This window comes from Mastomys coucha, unplaced genomic scaffold (genome assembly GCF_008632895.1).
Source record: "Mastomys coucha isolate ucsf_1 unplaced genomic scaffold, UCSF_Mcou_1 pScaffold7, whole genome shotgun sequence".
Classification (NCBI taxonomy): domain Eukaryota; kingdom Metazoa; phylum Chordata; class Mammalia; order Rodentia; family Muridae; genus Mastomys; species Mastomys coucha.
Window position 1 is genome coordinate 76,595,339 of NW_022196913.1, and position 18,920 is coordinate 76,614,258.

At 42.1% G+C, this 18,920-nt stretch overlaps 1 protein-coding gene across 6 annotated transcripts in view; it reads right to left on the reverse strand.

The window, feature by feature from the left end:
• Nucleotides 1-18,920, reverse strand: part of Ncald (neurocalcin delta) — a 449,041-nt gene that overhangs the window by 229,729 nt on the left and 200,392 nt on the right. The gene's annotated exons all lie outside the window — the stretch shown is intronic.

The following is an 18,920-nucleotide window of genomic DNA, read 5'->3' on the forward strand; positions in this document are numbered from 1 at the left end:
AAAAAAACAGAACACACACACACACATACACAACTAGCATTTTTAAAAAGAGATTACTATGTACTTGATCTTGCTAGAGCACTTTGCACAAATACAAGCTCAGTTAGTAATGGTATCATATCACAAAGCAAGCCAGTACTATCAGACCCATTTTAAGAATGAGAAAACTAAATCACAGAGAGGAGCCAGCATATGCACATTCACTAAGTAGTAGAGCCGGGGATACCACTTGAACATCTAGACCCAGATTTGGTACACTTCCCACTACTCCTCATTGCCGCTCCATAGGGGCCAGAGGGCTCAACGAGCTGCTATCTCAAACTGCTGAGTCAGTTAATCCTCCTGTACATTCTCAAGACATACATGTAAGTGCCAGAACCTGCTGTCATATCTGCCTGGCACCGTTTGAAATACCTCTTGGCCTATGACCCAACTTAACATGGCAGGGGAGGTTGCTGAGTGTACCCTGAGGTCTATTTATTTATCTCTGTCCATTTATTGGTTCTGTTGATTTTAAAGGGATGGCTTAGTGTCTCTCTTAAACATAAAATCCCCATCTCTTATGCTGTTGTGCACTGATAACATATTTGAACAAAATGATTCTTTTGAAAGCCATTGAACAAAACCCACGTTCCCATGTGGAGCTAAGAGGAGAAGTCTAAATGCTCACTTACTTTGTGGCTGTCACTTTCAGGTGGCTTTACAAGACCAGATTTGAAGTGACCTGAAAGAAACATATATATATATATATATATATATATATATATATATATATACACCCACACATAACAGAAGTGAGTGAAAACTCCTTCTAGGGCATATCCTCACCTTGTTAGAGGGGCTGCTGGAGGCTTGATTTGCTTACCCACTAATGCATTTTGGGAAAGGATTGCAGAACAACAGAATAGTACAAAAGACGGAGGCCAATAATGTGGGAGTCTGGGATTGATTTCTTAATGTTTACAGGCTTCTTGGAAAGGCATAAAGCATTGAAGAGAAAGGACACTGGCGTAGAGAGGTTCTCATGGCCAGCTCCTGACATCTAAGGACAATATATGTGTGTGTGTGTGTGTGTGTGTGTGTGTGTGTATTATATATATGTATTATATATATGTATATATACATCACATACACACACACACATATATATCACATTTTTTTTAAAGTCAATACAGAGTGATAGATAGTTCAGTGGGTGAGAAGTCCTGTTGAATAAGCCTGGTGAGCTGGATTTTATCCCAGGAACCCATGAATGAAGCCCAGAGAATTGACTAGACTCTCAAGGCAGAAGAGTCTTAAAATAAGGTGTGATCCAAGTGAGCTGCCTTCCACCTATGTGCACAAGAGGGCCAGGCCACAGTCCTGGGCAGATGCCTCAGCCAGTAAGGAGCCAACAAAGGTAGCATGGGTGTTTATTAGGTTGTCTAGACGGGTGGCCTCAGAGGTATCAAAATGTGCTGTCTGTGAGGAGAGGGCTTAAACATCAGACACGTGTCCATTAGAGTCTTCTCGCAAGCATGAGGACCCAAGTTCTAAGTCAGGAATCCACATTAAAAAGCCATGGTGGCACATATTTGTAAACTAGTGCTGGAGAGGCAGAGACAGGCAGGCCCCTGAGGTTTGTTAGGACCAGCCTAACTTACCAGTGAGTTATAGCCAAACGAGAGACTCTGGCTCACCAGTGAGTTAGTTACAGGCCAAACGAGAGACTCTGGCTCACCAGTGAGTTACAGGCCAAACGAGAGACTCTGGCTCACCAGTGAGTTACAGGCCAAACGAGAGACTCTGGCTCACCAGTGAGTTACAGGCCAAACGAGAGACTCTGGCTCACCAGTGAGTTACAGGCCAAATGAGAGACTCTGGCTCACCAGTGAGTTACAGGCCAAACGAGAGACTCTGGCTCACCAGTGAGTTACAGGCCAAACGAGAGACTCTGGCTCACCAGTAAGTTACAGACCAAACAAGAGACTCTGGCTCAAAAACTAGGTGAATGGCTGCTAAGGAATGGCATCCAAGGTTGTCCTCTGGACTCCATGTGCATATTACATACACACACATGCACACACACATATGCACACACACACACACAAACACACAACATATATACACAGGCACACACACACATGCACACATACATATATACACACGTACACACACACATATACACACACAAACACACACACATATATATATACATGCATACACACACATATACATACACACACAAATATACACATATATACATACACACATATATATACACACACAAACACACACACATACACACACACACACATTTATACACACGCACACACACAAATACGCATATACACACACACACATATATACATACACACATATACACACACATGTATACACATGCACACACACATATACACACACACAAACACACACATACACACACATATATGTATATATATGAATATACATTTTTTAAGTCAATAAGGAATGGTAGATGGTTCAGTGGGTAAAAAATCTTGTTAAATAAGCCTATTTTTCATCCCAAGATCCCACGGTCAAGGCAGATAACCAAGTACAGAGGGTTGACAATATTAGTAGGGTAGGAGAATCTCAGAAGAAGGAAATGATCCAAGTGAGCATCCTGGAAGAAGACTAACTCAGCGAGTCTGAGGAAGAAAACTTTGAGGCAGATGTGGTCTACAGGTCCCATCACTAATGGACACATGTCTGGTGTTTACGCTCTCTCTTCAAAGACAGCACATTTTAAAACCTCTGGGGCCACCCGTCTAGACAACCTAATTGATCTCTATAATATAATTCCAAAGCTATCGAGAAGGCCAAAGCCCTCCGGGAAGATCTGCTTTAAAACCCCCAACTGACATCATTGAATTAATAAGCATCCATGCTACCTTTATTGGGGATAAAAGTCCCAAGGGCAATACAATTGTTTTTAGGTCTAAAGGTCCTTCCTGATTTTTTTAAAACATCAATTGTAATATTTCAGCATAAAAAGGTAACTCAACTGACATGTTAGAACACATAACTACTAATTTCTGTGCATTTGTGGATTTGCTGATGTGCCAGGTGCTGCCACTGTCATCCCCATCAACACACCAAAGACTCTTCTAAGCCTTGATGGAGAACTGAATTCAGATGAAACAGAACTCAGAGCTTTATCAAAAGAGTGAACCAATTTTCCCATTGACTGTAGAACAGAGGTATTGTATTTCAGTGGGGCAAACGATTGAACCTCTGTGTGTTCCAGAAGTGACAGCTATTATTTTAGTTTAGTTTCAGCCAACTAATAATTTTGTTTTAAAACAGACTTTTGTGACTTTCTTACTCACAGTCTATACATTTAAGAGATATAATTGAAAAGCTTTGGCTTAAAGAAAAGTGATCTCTCCAAGCAAATTTTTTCTCTCTAAGCATTTTTTTCCAAAGAACTGAAAAAAAGTACTAGATAGTTTTTTATAGATTGTCCCTTCAACTCAAAGTTACTTTGGTGACATTCAAACATATCCTAACTTTCAGAATGACATTCTGAAAATATTTTATTGCTAGGACTTGGAAATGAATGAAGTATATCCACAATGTTTTATACATTTAAAATATATGGAGTCAGCTCTGTTTCAGGCTTTAAGAATTTATGGGGTGGGGTAGGATAAAATGGCAAGTGAATGAGCTGACCTGCTATGGGGCTCTTCTCTAGCATCAGACCCAACAGCTTGCATAAAACCAAGCTGGCTGATAAGATTTCTGTCTTTTCTCTAAGCCTCTGCAGAAGCTTCAAATCTATTCACATAGCACTGTACATGAAACACACTCGACATTCTTGTCTCTGCCACTAATGGGAGAATGGGCAAGGTTGGGTGGATAAGAAAGAACCAATTTCTATAGGCTGCCCTCTGATTTCCACAAATGTACACACACATACACACACACATACACACACACATACACACACCACACATATTCAATATATACAAATATTTATATATAAAAGTATTACATGTACATGTATATAAAGAGAAATTTTATAGTCTATGTCTATGTTTTCAGTCTTCCAGATGTATGTGAAGTTTCCTGTCTGATACAATAGTACAGAGAGGTGGAGCCTTTGAGGGATGATTACATCATGAGAGCATTTCCCTCCTAAGTATGATAAAGGCTCCTTATAAAAGAAACCACACAGGAAACTTAATCCCCCTTCCCTTGTCTCTTCTTCCAAGTGTGACTCAAGGAAACCAGTAGCCCTCACCAGACACCAGCGTCTCCAGTACCCTGGTCTTAGGCTTTGCAGCCTCCAGAACTGTGGGAAATATTATTTTATTCTTTACAGCAACACAGTGAGAAAGGGAATTAAGTTTGCGTTGGTTACTTTACCCATTTACAATGACCAAATGCCCAATAGAAGCAACTTAATGGAGGAAGGATTTATTTTGCCTCATAGCTTCCAAGAATACAGTCCACTAGCAGGGAAGCCAGGGGAGCTGGGGGTGATGCCCCCTGTGATGGTGGAAGTGTGAGAGGCATTGGCCCACATCTCGAATGACCAGGAAGCAGAAAGCTCAGGCAAGTACTAAACGAGTTATCACCTTCAAGGCCCACCCACAGCAACCAGCTTATGCTGGCTGGACCACAGTCCTAAAGTTCACATGACCTCTCAAAATGGCGCCAGCACTGGGCACCAAGTGTTCAAATGTATGCGCCTGGGGGTAGGAGAGACATTTCCCATTCAAAGCAGTTTGCTATGTGTATTCCTACTTTACATCATGACTCTGGGAAGGGAAGAGGATAAAGAAGAAAAAATGCAGGAGTGGCTTGAGGAAGTCTGAGGTCTTGAACATTTGTTAGCAGGGGGTTGATCTTGGAGCCATCATGGAAAGACCACCAAGTGTGGACAAAGTGGAGCATGCAATCGTCCTAAATCTATTTCCATTTGGGTTTAACTTTTCCTTTAAAATCTCTATTGGGGAGTTTATACTTTATGAAGAAACAAATAAATGCAGCTGGCTAAATTTATCTTTTCTGCAGCCTGAAGTAAAGTTTTTTATGATAGTGATAATGTTTAAAATACTTTATATTTGAATATGCAAATTTCAATGTTTGTGTGCTCCTGAAGCTATAGAAGTTGCAAACATCTGGATCAAACACAACTTTGAAGAGTTTTAAATGTTGTGAGAAGATATTGAGTAGTTATAACACCACTTAGACACTATTTCTAACCCCCCGGTCAGCTGTACTAATCATTCATGCTGATGAGAATCATTTCTGGTCTGGTATTTTTTGGTATAACAAAATCTAACAAAAATCATCCAAAAATCTGGTATTTTCACAGAGCAATATGTTTCTAAAAGTTCTTGTAAACTTCCCATCACTCCTTAAATTTCATTTTCATGTGATTTAAAATGTTTGATATGTTTGAAGCTTGTGCTTCAAATTCAACCCTAGTTTTCTCAGGAAGTGGGAACAGCTTAATATTTATTCATCTGGAAAAAATGTACCATGCTCTAAACACAATTAAACTGAAAACAGATGATATTTGTCCTCCCGGGGCATTTAGCATAAGCTAAATATACTCACAACACAGCTGACCATCCCAAACACAGCTACCAGAACCAAAGCTGTGTCGAGGGCAGTCCTGTCATTGAGGAAGCACACGTCCTGAAGGCAGGGACCACATCTGAGCATCACACAATCAAGCCACTCTGCTCAGCTTCATAGAAGCATCTAATAATTGTACTCAAATTTTCTTTCATCTCAATTAAAAATGACTGTGCAGGGGGCACAGTGCACATGTGCCACAGCGCACATGACAAGGGCAGAGCACGACTTCTGGACTTGGTTCTCTTTCCCTGTGGGTTCTAGGGATTGATCTCAGGCTGTCCCGTTTGTGCAGAGGACGACTTTACCCACAGAGGCATCGTGCTAGCACATAAAGACATTTCAAAGCATTTTCTCATCTCATTTTCTACTTTTAGCCCAAGTCCTTAGAAAAGGATTAATCTAGCTCTCTCAAATTTAGTAAACATGAGCATTAACTATAGATAGAGAGGATTTAGTAGGATTCTAACTTGCCTTTAAAAAAACATTTCTGGACTTACAGGCGTAGCTTGGTAACCAAGCACACGCTTAGCATGCACAAGGGTTTGGGTTTGATCTCCATTACAAATAAAATAAAACAAAACCTGTTATTGCCATTGTTAACCATTTTTACCTGGGCTGGGTCCTCCCAGAGCTGGGATTCATTCAAATGCCATTATTCTGTGACTTCAGTCACAAGGCATGGTTACTTTTCCTATTTATATCCTACAGTTGATCTAAAATCCAAAAAGTATTTATGGGGAAAAAAAGTTTAAAAATGAATACAATGAAACCAACTTGATTCCAGAGAACAGAGATGGCTGCATGAGATTAAAGAAATGTCTTCTTTAGATAACCAGTATGCTCCAAAGAGTTCTTGGAGGGCCCAGATGTTCTCTTCTCTGTCCAGCCCACCTGCAGTGGGCCACTCTGGAGAGGACTTGGCTACCTCAATTAAGGAAAAAGGCCATCGCCCCGGAGCCAGACCATACAGCTATCTTATCTAGGGAACATTATGATGCTCACTGCTGAGGAGAAAAGTGAGTTCATTAGCTCTGGCTCTCCCTCCTTCCCGAGCCGTTGGCCACTCCCACAAGGACAAAGGGAGCAATGTGGATGGACGGCTTTCAGACAGCCCATGAGTACAAATGGAAATGCTAGCACTCTGGAACCAGCTTCAGGGAGACAGATCAACTTTTGGGGTGAATCAAGGGTTATGTAGTTTTTGGGGGGGAAGGAATATCCAGAGTAGGCAAAAGTCATTAGCTGAAGGCTAAGGTATTGATGTGCCTCATTAGCATGGGGAGACATTCCAGGAATCTCAGGCACTTGCTGAATGGGTTCTTATTGTGGGTGGGAGGAGGCTGAACCTGTCATTTCACCAAGGCTACATGACATTCTACAGATAGAGTGTGGGGGCTTCGAGCTCCCTGGAGAAGGAGAAGCCCTGCTGACAAAGGGAGTCCCGCATTTTATGCCAAACTCAGAAGGCTATAGAAACAATGGTAGACTTCGACCTAAGTTAGCAGGGCCCAACAATTGTTTATGGCAGACAAATGAACCAGCAAAGTCATCAAAACCGGATAGGTGAAAGACAGATTCACAAACAGGGTAACACCCTTTTCTGTCTTAAAGCTTTCCATCAGCATTTGACTTTGAGCCCCGGCACCACATGATGAGCCCCTGAATCATGTGATGTTATATATTTATTTTTGGTTGATTGTCTCTCCTCAGTAGGATGGAAATCCTTGAGGGCATAAGAATTTCTTTGATTCATTGAGGCAAAACAGTCTCTGGAAAACAAACTGATAAGTGCTAAGAATCCCATCAGCATGTATTGCCTAAATGAATGTATAAGTGAATCAAGCCTGTAGCAGTTACCCAAAAGAAAGTTCCTTGGAAAAGCGGAAGGAAATAATGCTAGGTTATAATAAAAAGCAATTAAGTGTGGGCATGGAATAGGTTATAATAAAAAGCAATTAAGTGTGGGCATGGAAGATGCTGAAAGTAAGTCAAGAGAAGTCTTTGTGAGAAGTCCTTAGGTCCCTGGTGATGGTCTATGCACCTCAGAGAATTTTTTCTAGACAGCATGTGGCCTTCTAGAACTGTCTGCCCTGGCTCTCCATGTTCCTCTGCTCACTGTGGATGAACCCAAACACAAGGCAAGCCATCTGAGTCTCTCCAGATATTTAATCTGCATCTAATAAGAGCAGAGGAAGGTGAGCCACCAGTCACAGCAGCACCTTGGAAAGATGGTTCATAAATTCTCATGCTTCACACCCATTCTTTCCAAGGCCTACTTATTCAGTTCTTAATATTCTTCAAGCCACTGATATCCCTTCAATAGCTTCTGGTTTTAAAAACTAATTCTGGTTTTCCAAGCATACACCTGTTGGCATAGTGCATGTTTCTATGACTATAAAGGTGGCTAAAGGGTAATTGAATGTGTTTGAAAGGCCTTGCAATGATGAATTAGTGTTGACCACTAACTGCTTGCAAGCTCAAGCGAAGCCCCTTACATGAGTTGCCCAATTCACTGTGTAGAAGCATCTTTAGTAGTGACAATTCCTAGTTTTTAAATAAAAAGACTTAAAGAAGTTCACACATCCAGGCTGGCACTCAGCAAGTTGCAGAGCCAGAATTTGACTCCAAAGGCCAGGGGCTGAGCAGCTGAATCTTCTCCCTTGCGTCCACTAAGAACTCCTGGGTGTCCTGAGTCTCAGCATGAATAAGTGGAAATGCCTCTGGTAGCCAAACGCCGACATTTCGATAGAGTGGTGGTGGGCCTCTTAGAGAGTGGCTAGAGCTAAAGATAGAAACTCTAGCTTCCTTATCACTCACATTGCAAACTCTGAACTGCATTATTAATGTTTTTCTACACTGTGCAAGAGAACTAGGATGACTTCCTCCTGATGCGTGTGCTAAAATGGGTACCCAGAGAGGTGGTACCGAATACATGGTTCCAAAGCTGTTCTTCCCTGATGGACCCAGACCTTTTCCTTTGATTCCAAGGACTTCCGATTAGTAATCACAGGGATGAGCATTGTCCATTGTCCTCTCCTGCCACTCTCTGTGACCCAGGCTTGCTTACCCTCCAACATTATTTTCTCTTTTTACCATTTATGCCTTTATTCATTACTAGCCACTTAGAAAACAATCTGAATATTTGACTACGCCAAGCCACAGGAGTGTACAGCCAATAAGAAGAGTAAAGTCCTGTTCTCATAAAACATAAAACCTAGATAGAGAAACAGAAGTATCAATATAAAACATATATTAAACCCTGAGAGCAACTGCAGATTCATATATACATGTACACGTGTTCATTGTTAGAAATGAGGATGAGGATCCAGGTCTGAGATGTAATGTGATGCAGAAGAATCTACAGAAGATGATGGTTTCTGAGGCAGCGTGAGGGGAAAATGGTTAGCTGAGAGTTAGAGAGTATCTGTCTATGCAGCAGGAACCTCTCAGACAGAGGCCCATGTGTGGGACAGCCTATTCCAAAATACAACTTATGGGGGATGTTTTTATTGTGGAACATGATTTTAGAGGTTCGGTCCACTATTGCTTAGCCCCATATTCATGGGGCGAACATCATGATGATAGGAATGACTGGCAGTAGAGGAGAATTTTCACCTCATGGTGGACTGGATGTAGAGAGAGACAAAGAAAGCAGCCAGAGGAAAAGGCTACCAAAGACCTGCTGTCAATGACCTGCTTCCTCTAGCAAGGTCCCAAATCCTAAAGTCTGCATACTTTTAGTGCCACTGGCTGAGAACCAGTTATTCAGCATGAGCCTGGGAGGGTGCTTTTAACATTCAAACTGTGACTGCCAGGGCTTGGTTGTCTAGAGGAGTTTAGAAGCGGATGGCAGGAGCGGAGGCTGACTGAGTGGGTAGGCTAGATTGGAGTTTGGACTGTGTTCTGAGTGCAGCCTATTCTCCCGTGACTTCCAGAAGAAATCATGTTAGAGAAGGCAGATCTAAAAATAACAGGACAGCAATGGTTTCAAGTAGGATGTTCCTGTGTGTTTCATGCCTAAATAGTTGTTAAAACGCTCTGCGCTTGCAACACTGGTAGTCAGTCTGGGCTGTGTTTTAGATGATAAGCTGCTGGGATCTGACTGGAAGGCAATCTTACAAAACCCTCTCAGAGTTAACTCCTCCTCATTCAGAGAAATGAACTAATCCATGGACAACCTCTTCCAGATCCTGAGCCTGAAATTAGGGCCTTCATTTTGTAGATGAGAATGAACCTCAGAGGGACCCTACAGCTAATTGGAATAAGTACTATTTAGGCTTGTTAAACTCTCAAGCTGGGTCTTAAGCATTGCCCTAGTCACTCTGCCATGGCTCTGAAAGGACACCATAGCCTAGGCAACTTCTAGAATAAAGAGTTTATTTGGGGCTTATGGTTTCTAAGAATCCACTGAAGGCTCACATCTTGATCAACAACCACATGGCAGAAACAAGGTGGCACACTGGAATGGCTCAAGTCTTTTGAAACCTTACAGCTTAGTGTCACAGATCCTCCAATATGACTATCACTCCTAATCCTTCCCAAACAGTTCTTTCAGCTGGGAAAGAACTAGTCCAATACATCCTCATTCAAACCACTATAGCCAGTAAGTTAAACTTACTGCGTTCTAGGAACGCAGAGGTCACAGAGAACCCTGAAGAAAGAATTTGTTAGAGTAATGGAGGGTGAAACTCTGAGAGAAGTGAGGTCCAATAGAGGAAATGGAAACCATAGGGCTGGGCAATTCTTTTGTCAGTAAAGGGACTGTGCAGGACTATTGCTTATAGGATGGGGACTTCACAAAGATGGAAAACAACACACAATGCATATAGAAAAGTACGCTCAAGAGAAGAAGAGAAAATTAGTGAAGGAAGAATGACTGGGGGTCAAGTGGATGTGCCACATCCTAGGCAAGAAAAGATTTGGGATGCTGGGTTTACACCCAGGGCAGAACCTCCTGTCCCAGGCTCTGTGTTAGATCTGCTTAGGGACCAAAGCAGAGAGCACAATATGAAATAAAACAGTTCCTTCCAAAACAAAGCAGAATCAAAGCCCCCAAGGGTGAGGCCCAAGCATCAGTATGTTTTGCTTGTTAATTTGCTACATCCCCAGGAGGTTTCCATGTACAACCGAGGTGTTCTACAAGGATATAGTTCTGGGGGGCTCAGATCAGCACATAGCCAATAAATCCAAGTCTTGTACACTGGTCTGCTCCTGTTTTGTTTTTTCTTGGCTGTTACATTCAATCTGAGAAACAGATTTAAATCTAAACATAGGCATTCCAAATTTGCCTCTTCATTTACTCTCCTTGCCTTGAGTTGAGATGATTTTAAATTTTATTTCATGACATTAGATACATCTTCCAAGTTCTGCTATCGATAGATACAATTAGCACACTTTCTGACTTCTCCTAAACAACAAAACTGTTAATGAACCTAATCGAAGAGAACCTGATGTTCCTCTAGTGACTGCTTTCTAACAATGTAGTGCACTGAGTATGCCCTTATCGCCAACTAAAAACCATATGATTCTGTACCTACAGATACTTAATAATCATCCACTACAGCCCAGGTCTCATTCTAGCTCCTGAGGCTGCAGGTACTATCAGACTGACACTAAGTGCCTGACTCCTAGGGCTTATACTCCTGTGAAGAGAAAAAGCATAAAAACAAACATACAAACAAACAAACAAACCACAAACTTGGCACAAATACCTAGCTGTGTAGTGACTAGAGAACTGGGGGTGTGCATCAGCCCCAATTTGTCAGTTGTCCACATTGCAAAAGATAAGATGTTTCTGAAAACACTACACTTGGCCGACTATCCTCTGTATTAAACACAACTTGGAAAAACGTTTCTTTATGAATCCTCAGTGCTTCTAAATCTTTCCAAAAATTGTTCCTAAGAGAGACAAAGAAAAAGGCCCAGGGAAGAGACCACCAAGGACCTGCCTTCAGTCACTTACTTCCTCTACCAAAGCCCCAAATCCTAAAGTTTCCTCACTTTAGCACTACTGGCTGGAAACCAACTATTCAGCAGGAGTCTGGGAGGGTGCTTTTAATATTCAGACTGTGACAGCATTGACCCAGTTGTTTAGAGGTCTGAGAAGGCCAACAGGCTGGTTCAGAAGTGCACTCCAGATCTTATTTTTCAATCATACACCAGTTTCTCATTTGATCCCTAGATGTATCACCCAGTAGACCTCTACCAACAATGAGAAATTATTACTACTTATTTTATGTGTATGGACAAGCAATATAGCATATGTATATATATATATATATATATATATATATATATATATATATATAATATATTTAAAGACTCACATTAAATATTTTACAGCTAGCCTTTGTTGATGTTCTGAACCCATCTAAAAGATAGAGCAATTGTCTCTTAGAGATGCTCACTGTCTCCATGGTTCTACCATGCTTTCCTAAAGCTGCAGAGATTTGAGTTCAACAATCTGACTCAGAGCCACAATGCTCAAGAACCATGTTTTATGGAGCCTAGGAACCATCTTCTTCTTAAAGAGAGCCATACATATCTGAATGATAACGTGCAAATAAAAATCCAAATTGTAGAGTCAGGTTAAGCAGGCCAACAGCATAGTCCAGCTCGGTCTTGTTATCTGCCAATGATGAGCAATCGAGGACCACAGTAAAAACAACATGCTACGGGTAACCATTCCTGTGATGTTCAATGACACTGACATGTGGTGCGTCCTCAAGCCTAAAGGTGAACTCAGACCCTCAACCTGTGCTGGGTACCAGGTTTAAACCACAGATTGTTGACATGTGGTGCATCCTCAAGCCTAAAGGTGAACTCAGACCCTCAACCTGTGCTGGGTACCAGGTTTAAACCACAGATTGTTGACATGTGGTGCGCCCTCAAGCCTAAAGGTGAACTCAGGCCCTCAACCTGTGCTGGGTACCAGGTTTAAACCACAGATTGTTGACATGCGGTGCATCCTCAAGCCTAAAGGTGAACTCAGACCCTCAACCTGTGCTGGGTACCAGGTTTAAACCACAGATTCTGACTTGATGACTGTCAGCATCTTTGTAGCTTTACCACAGTAACCTGTGTCCACTACTGTAAGTCAAACAGTTTAGTGTTGCCTTACCCAACAAATGGAATATAATACACAATAGATGCCACTATTAGACGCCTTGTTAAATCTGCATTGCCAGTGTTTGGCTCCAACTAGGATTACCACACATCAAGAGAGAAGTCTGATTTCTGTATAATGTAGAAAGCAAGATTTATCTCTGTACCTTGATGTTGGAAAAAAATATTTCATTTGAGTAATTAAGTATCAGGTCATCAGTGGCTATCGGTAAATGTCCAGTAGATTAACAGAGAGACAGGAAATGGCAGCAACCATACAAATCAGCAGGTATAAAGGAGAGTCCTCCCACAGTCCTGAGGCCAGCGGACATCAGCTCCATGTATTTAATGATCTGGTATTTTCAGGGTTGTAGGACCAAGCCCAGGTCTTTGAAAGGCGAGCACACCATGGTTGACAGGCTGTCTGAAGTGCAGTTTTAATGAGGCATGCCTCCCTAAATCACACAGAAACTAATTGCACAGGAGCTAGCTGAAAGCACTGCTAAGTAGGTTGTCTCCCCAGCTCTTTCAATGACTTAATGATTGTTTTTAATTAATTCTCTCTCTTTATTTGCAAATTGGAGTCTAAAGGCTTTAGAGTAGCTGAGCTTTCCTTCTCCTCTCCATTTTGTCTGACAGAAGAGGCTCCTCAGCTAACCCTGTCTTCTTAAAAAAAACAAAAAAGAAAAAAAAGTCAAAAATACAAACCTCTGTTCAACCCATCCAAACACCTCCAAGGTCTGATTTAATTAATAATGTTTATTATCATTAATGTAGAGTACTTATCAGTGTGTGACACACAGATGCAAGGCACTGAGAAGCCTGGTGGAAATGACGATGGATCAGGGTGTCCACCATTTGCAAGGTCTCTCTACTTGGTACTCTCCTTTGATCCTCTGGACAACCCCCAGAGGCAGCTGAGAATCTCTAATTGAAGTGTTAATTAATACTCTGAAGGCTAGACTGCAAGTAGGAGGCAGTGTAACTTCCCATCACATTGTTTTTGTTTTGTTTTGTTTTGTTTTTTAAGATTACCCATGATGCCACCCAAAATAGAAAAGCAACCTTTTAGGAGAGAGGCCTTCATGTGCATTTGTTGCTTTTTTTTTTAAGCACTTAATGTTCTTTTCAAGGTTGAAGTTGTGCTTTTGGAACATGCATCCACATTTTAAGCAGAGCAAACTTTTCCCATTTTTAATTTGGAGAGGAGGATAACTAGAAGAGTGCTTGCCACATGCCATGTTGAAATGAATCACAAATACTTTAGAAAAGCAGTTACTGAGGCAAAGATCCAAGCAAAACTGGTTGTCTTGGGTTGCGATATAAAGGCCCTGTCAGATCCTAAGAGCCTTCTAACAAGACAAGAATGGAAACATGGAAATGAAGGGAACCTTTGTAGGATTACATCGCATTATATTACATTATATTGACTATGCTATGCTATGCTATGCTATGCTATACTATGCTATACTATACTATACTATGTTTATAGCCACTTCCCATCCAAGGACAATTGTTGAAACAAAGTCTCGGAGATGCTAGAAGACCTCGGCATATCCCTGTCAAGTAGTGATACAGATAACTAAAATGCGAATGTACTAGACAGCACTGGCTGTTGGGATGGGGAGGGAGCGTCTTTTTAATCTTCTGGGCTGTACCTTTTCTCCCACTGATGCACACAGCTGCAGGAACAGCAACTGTGATTCAGCAGAGGGCAAGATGGTAACAATGACCACAGCTGTGACAGGACAACCAGTCTATTCGCAGGTCAGGGCACACAGTGAGCTGAGCAGAACCCAGTCAGCTGATAATGAAGGTAAACGCTACACAAAGTGGAATGGTGTATAAACAGAAGTTCCATCACACAGAATAACCAATCAGCCTTCCCTGAAGTGGATAAAGCAGCTGGTTGAGCCAGAGGCTTCCAAACAGGATCTTGAGTTGGGAGAAACTACCACAAACACTATGAAAATATCTTAGGCAAAGTTTTAAAAAGAAAGTTTCCAAGTGATTTTGATTTTTGAGAAGTGGATAAATTTAACTTCTCACCAAGGAAAGGGCTCAATATATTTAGGATTTTCATATATGAAGTAATAACAAATGAAACAAAGAAATCCCATCAAAGGCATATGCACCTGTAAGTTAGGCTCCAATAGATTTTAAACTCCAAGAGTGAGCTATGTGTCCCATTCATCAGAAGTCTAATAGAATGTCTGCCCATTGACTAGCTACATAAACTGGGTGCTTCACAAAATTTTGCCACAAAATATAAACGTGTGAGCCAGATTTCAGAAATAACTGTGCATCCTAGTAGCTAACATGAGAGACAAGTGCTCATACTGGGGACTTTGTGGTGCAGCTAACATGACCAAGTACCTGCAAAGACACTTATGAAGATCTAGGGATGACAGATGACACAAAGCAATGACTGAAAACTCTCAATGCACTGTAGCAATTCCTGAAATAAGTCATCATTTGCTGTCTATTCTACAGTTATCAAAAATTCCCAAGGTACAGGCCAAATGGTTTAAGGTAGAAAAAGACATGTCTCATGTAAGGCAAACCAAAAACCAGAAGTGGTAAGTTGATGTTTATTTTCTTTTTTTTCTCCCTTCCCAAACATCTGGATTTTATTTTATTTTATTTTTCCTCAAGAAGGAATCTAGTTAGACTCTACTGGAATGAGTCATCCTTTGGATAAAACTTCTTTCCAAGCAACAGTTCTTCATGGTGGTAGGTAGAATTTCACTTTCAATCATGGGTATGAAATTGACATTTGAAACCAGGCAAAAATCTTACAGAGAGTGGTGTGAAAGGGAGCTGTCCCAAGTCTCATTTGACATCATTCATCTCCAATGCTGCAAATAGCTTCCAGATAAGGGGACTTTCACACCCAGCCTCACCGCCAGCTCTGTTTCCAGCTGCGCTTGGGAAACTGATGATGAGCAGAGGCAGCTGTCCTCACACCAGTAGCCCCAACCCACCTGCTACAGACCTCTCATTAATGGACATCGAGACCCTGGATCTTGCTGTGCTATGGCAATCTTTCATTTTTTTTTTAAGATTCACTTATTTATTTTATGTTTATGAGTACACCGTTGCTATCTTCAGACACACCAGAAGTAGGGCATTGGATCCCATAACAGATGGCTGTGAGCCACCATGTGGTTCCTGGGAATTGAACTCAGGCCCTCTGGAAGAACAGCCAGTGCTCTTAACTGCTGAATCGTCTTTCCAGCCCCAGCCATTTTTCATTTTATAGTCTCAAGCAGTGAGACGGCTCAGTCTTGCCTGTAAATTTTAGGATGGAAAGCAGAATCTAACCAACAACACAGGTGGGAAACACTGTGAGCAGCCTATGGGGGAATCCAGGAGAGGTGCAGGCCTCCTCCCCCACCTGTTGGAGAAAACAACAAATGCAGCCTACTGGGACTGGGGGCATAGCTCAGTGGCAGAGCATTATGCTCAAATGCTCAGGGCAGCATATTGGATCCCCAGCACTCCACATAGACACACTGCAACAAAATGACTTCCAGTCTATAGCTTAAAGGACTAAATTGGGGGCAGTGATTATTCCAAATGCTTTTCACATTTTACCTAGTGGAATTCTGACACATCAATGAGATATATAATAATAAAATGTAACATTCATTAGAGGCACTATTCTAAGGACTTCATCTTCAGCTCATTTAATCACCACCTCTCTTTCTCTTTCTCTCTCTCTCTCTCTCTCTCTCTCTCACACACACACACACACACACACACACAACCATATATGCTATACAGACAGAGAAACTGAAGCACCAAGAACATTAATTTTCAGTAGGTCATATATTCATACATTCATTCAGTCTTTTGAAATCAGGTATGCTGTCAGCAATACCCATATTACAATATACCAAAATACAAGTTTACTCAACACTGTTATACTTAGAAATGAAGTCCTGCTGGGGCTGGAGAGGAGGCCTACAGGTTAAGAGCACCTGCTTCTCCTGCAGAGGACTCTTGTTTCCCAGCATCCACATGGTGGCTCACATCTGTAATTCCAATTGATACCCTCTTCTGGCTGCCACAGGCACTGTATGCATGTGGTGCACATATGCGTGCGTAAGCAAACACTCATACACATAAAACAAAACTAGATATTTTTTGTTGCTTTTAAAAAGAAAGTCCTGTTGAGTGGGGAACTAGACATAGAGGTGGCTTGCCTGCAGAACCTAAATTCTACCGACAGCCAAAATTTCCGCCATCTTTTGTAAATTCAACATTTAACATAATCCAAAATGCTAGAAAACACTCCGTTTCTATCTGTGTGCTTTACAGAACGCTTTAGGATCGAAAAGCACGAGCCCTTCTGCCTCCCATCAGAAGTCTCACTGGAAGATGTACGTATTTTGTATGCGTTTAAATGGACCCTGGATATTCTGGTCTGCAGCAGAGCCATAGCCGCTCAAAGAGCACAGTCTAAGCATAGCGTCAGGGACAGAGCTGATACGCAGCTAACCCTGCAGCAGAGCTGCAGACATGCCATGTTCTAGGACTGGAAGCTGGTGGTTTCCAGGACTCATCCTGGGTTCCCCTCATGGGGCCTATCAGCTATCCTTCACCTCTGAGGTTGTAACCAGTGGGGTAAAGGGAAGGGTGACAATATACTGTACCATTAAGATAGCTTCCGGTCTATCTCCTCTGTGGCATCCACTACTCACCAGCCCACATTGACACTCTCTGACTGTCATAGACCAACCTTGATGCTCATTAATAAGATCTAGCTCCTCACTCAAAGGCACGCTTCACAGCTTGATCTGGGAATACCTTATCTAGTGCAGGAAGGGCACATCATCAGATTTTCTTGGTTAGAATTCAAATGCAAGGGATGTAAAAAAAACAGAAGAGAGGCATGCAGTGAGTAGGAAAGCAAGGGGGCTGGCTGAAGTCAAGGAACAGCCAGCCTTAGCATTGACTGCAGTGTTGTGAGCTGGAAGAAGTCGGCGGCAAACAGCTCTTCAGTGAATGAGACTCACCAACTAAAACGGGCTCGTACTGGCTCCCTCCTGCTCCACTGGCCCAGCTTCTGTCCTCAGTGACCTAGGAGCTGACCTCTGCAGTTGTCCCTGAGGTCCTCTACCCATTGGGTCATGCCAGTTGGAGATGGTACAGGAGATCAGAGGACGGGAGGAGAGAGCAGGGCAGCCCTGCCACGCTGCAGGCGCACCTTGCACCATGCTCTCAGGGTGGCTGCATCTCCCTAGCAGGGCCTCTGCAAAGATGCTCTGCACACCTCCAGTTCTCCTAGACTTCTGGTTTTTATTTTTAAAGATTTATTTATTATTATATGTAAGTATACTGTAGCTGTCTTTAGACATACCAGGAGAGGGCATCAGATCTCATTATGGATGGTTGTGAGCCACCATGTGGTTGCTGGGATTTGAACTCAGGACCTTCAGAAGAGCAGTTAGTGCTCTTAACTGCTGAGCCATCTTACCACTCCCTAGACTTCCGATTTTCACACCCAGTGTCACGATAGTGTCTCGCTATTGCAGGTATTTGAAACGCCCACCTGGCTCCCCTCTGTCTGCCTGTGTCTTCACAGTAGCCCCTTAATTACCCCATCTTCAAAACTCACACCTCACAGCCTCTTATTTTATTGGGAACAATGTATGACTTGACATAGAAAATAACTATCACAAAAATGGGGGAGAGTAACAGTCCATCAGAGCAGTGTTCATGTTCTCTATGAAGGCTGTGGAGAGGTGTCTCACTCTGTGTGTGTGTGTGTGTGTGTGTGTGTGTGTGTGTGTGTGTGTGCGTGCATTTATGTATGTGCATGTGCATGCATTTGTGTGTGCATGTGTGTGTCCTGTATAAGCATGTGTGTGCCACTGTATGCCAAGGCCAGAAGTCAGCTTCAGGTTTCATCTCCTATCATGCTACACTTTATAAAATATAGCTAGCACTTAGAAGCTATTTAGAAACAGGAAGGACAGGCTCCAGTCAGATTTAGCAAGGGCAGGTAGCACTAGAAATAACCAGATGATGCGGGGCAAGTGTAAGAATATAAGCAACACAAACCAAGGTTACTTGGTACCATCAGAACCCGATACTCCCACCACAGCAAGTCCTGGACACACCATCACACTGGAAAAGCAAGATTCAGACATAAAATCACTTCTTATGATGATGATACAGGACTTTAAGAAAGACATAAATAGCACCCTCAAAGAAAT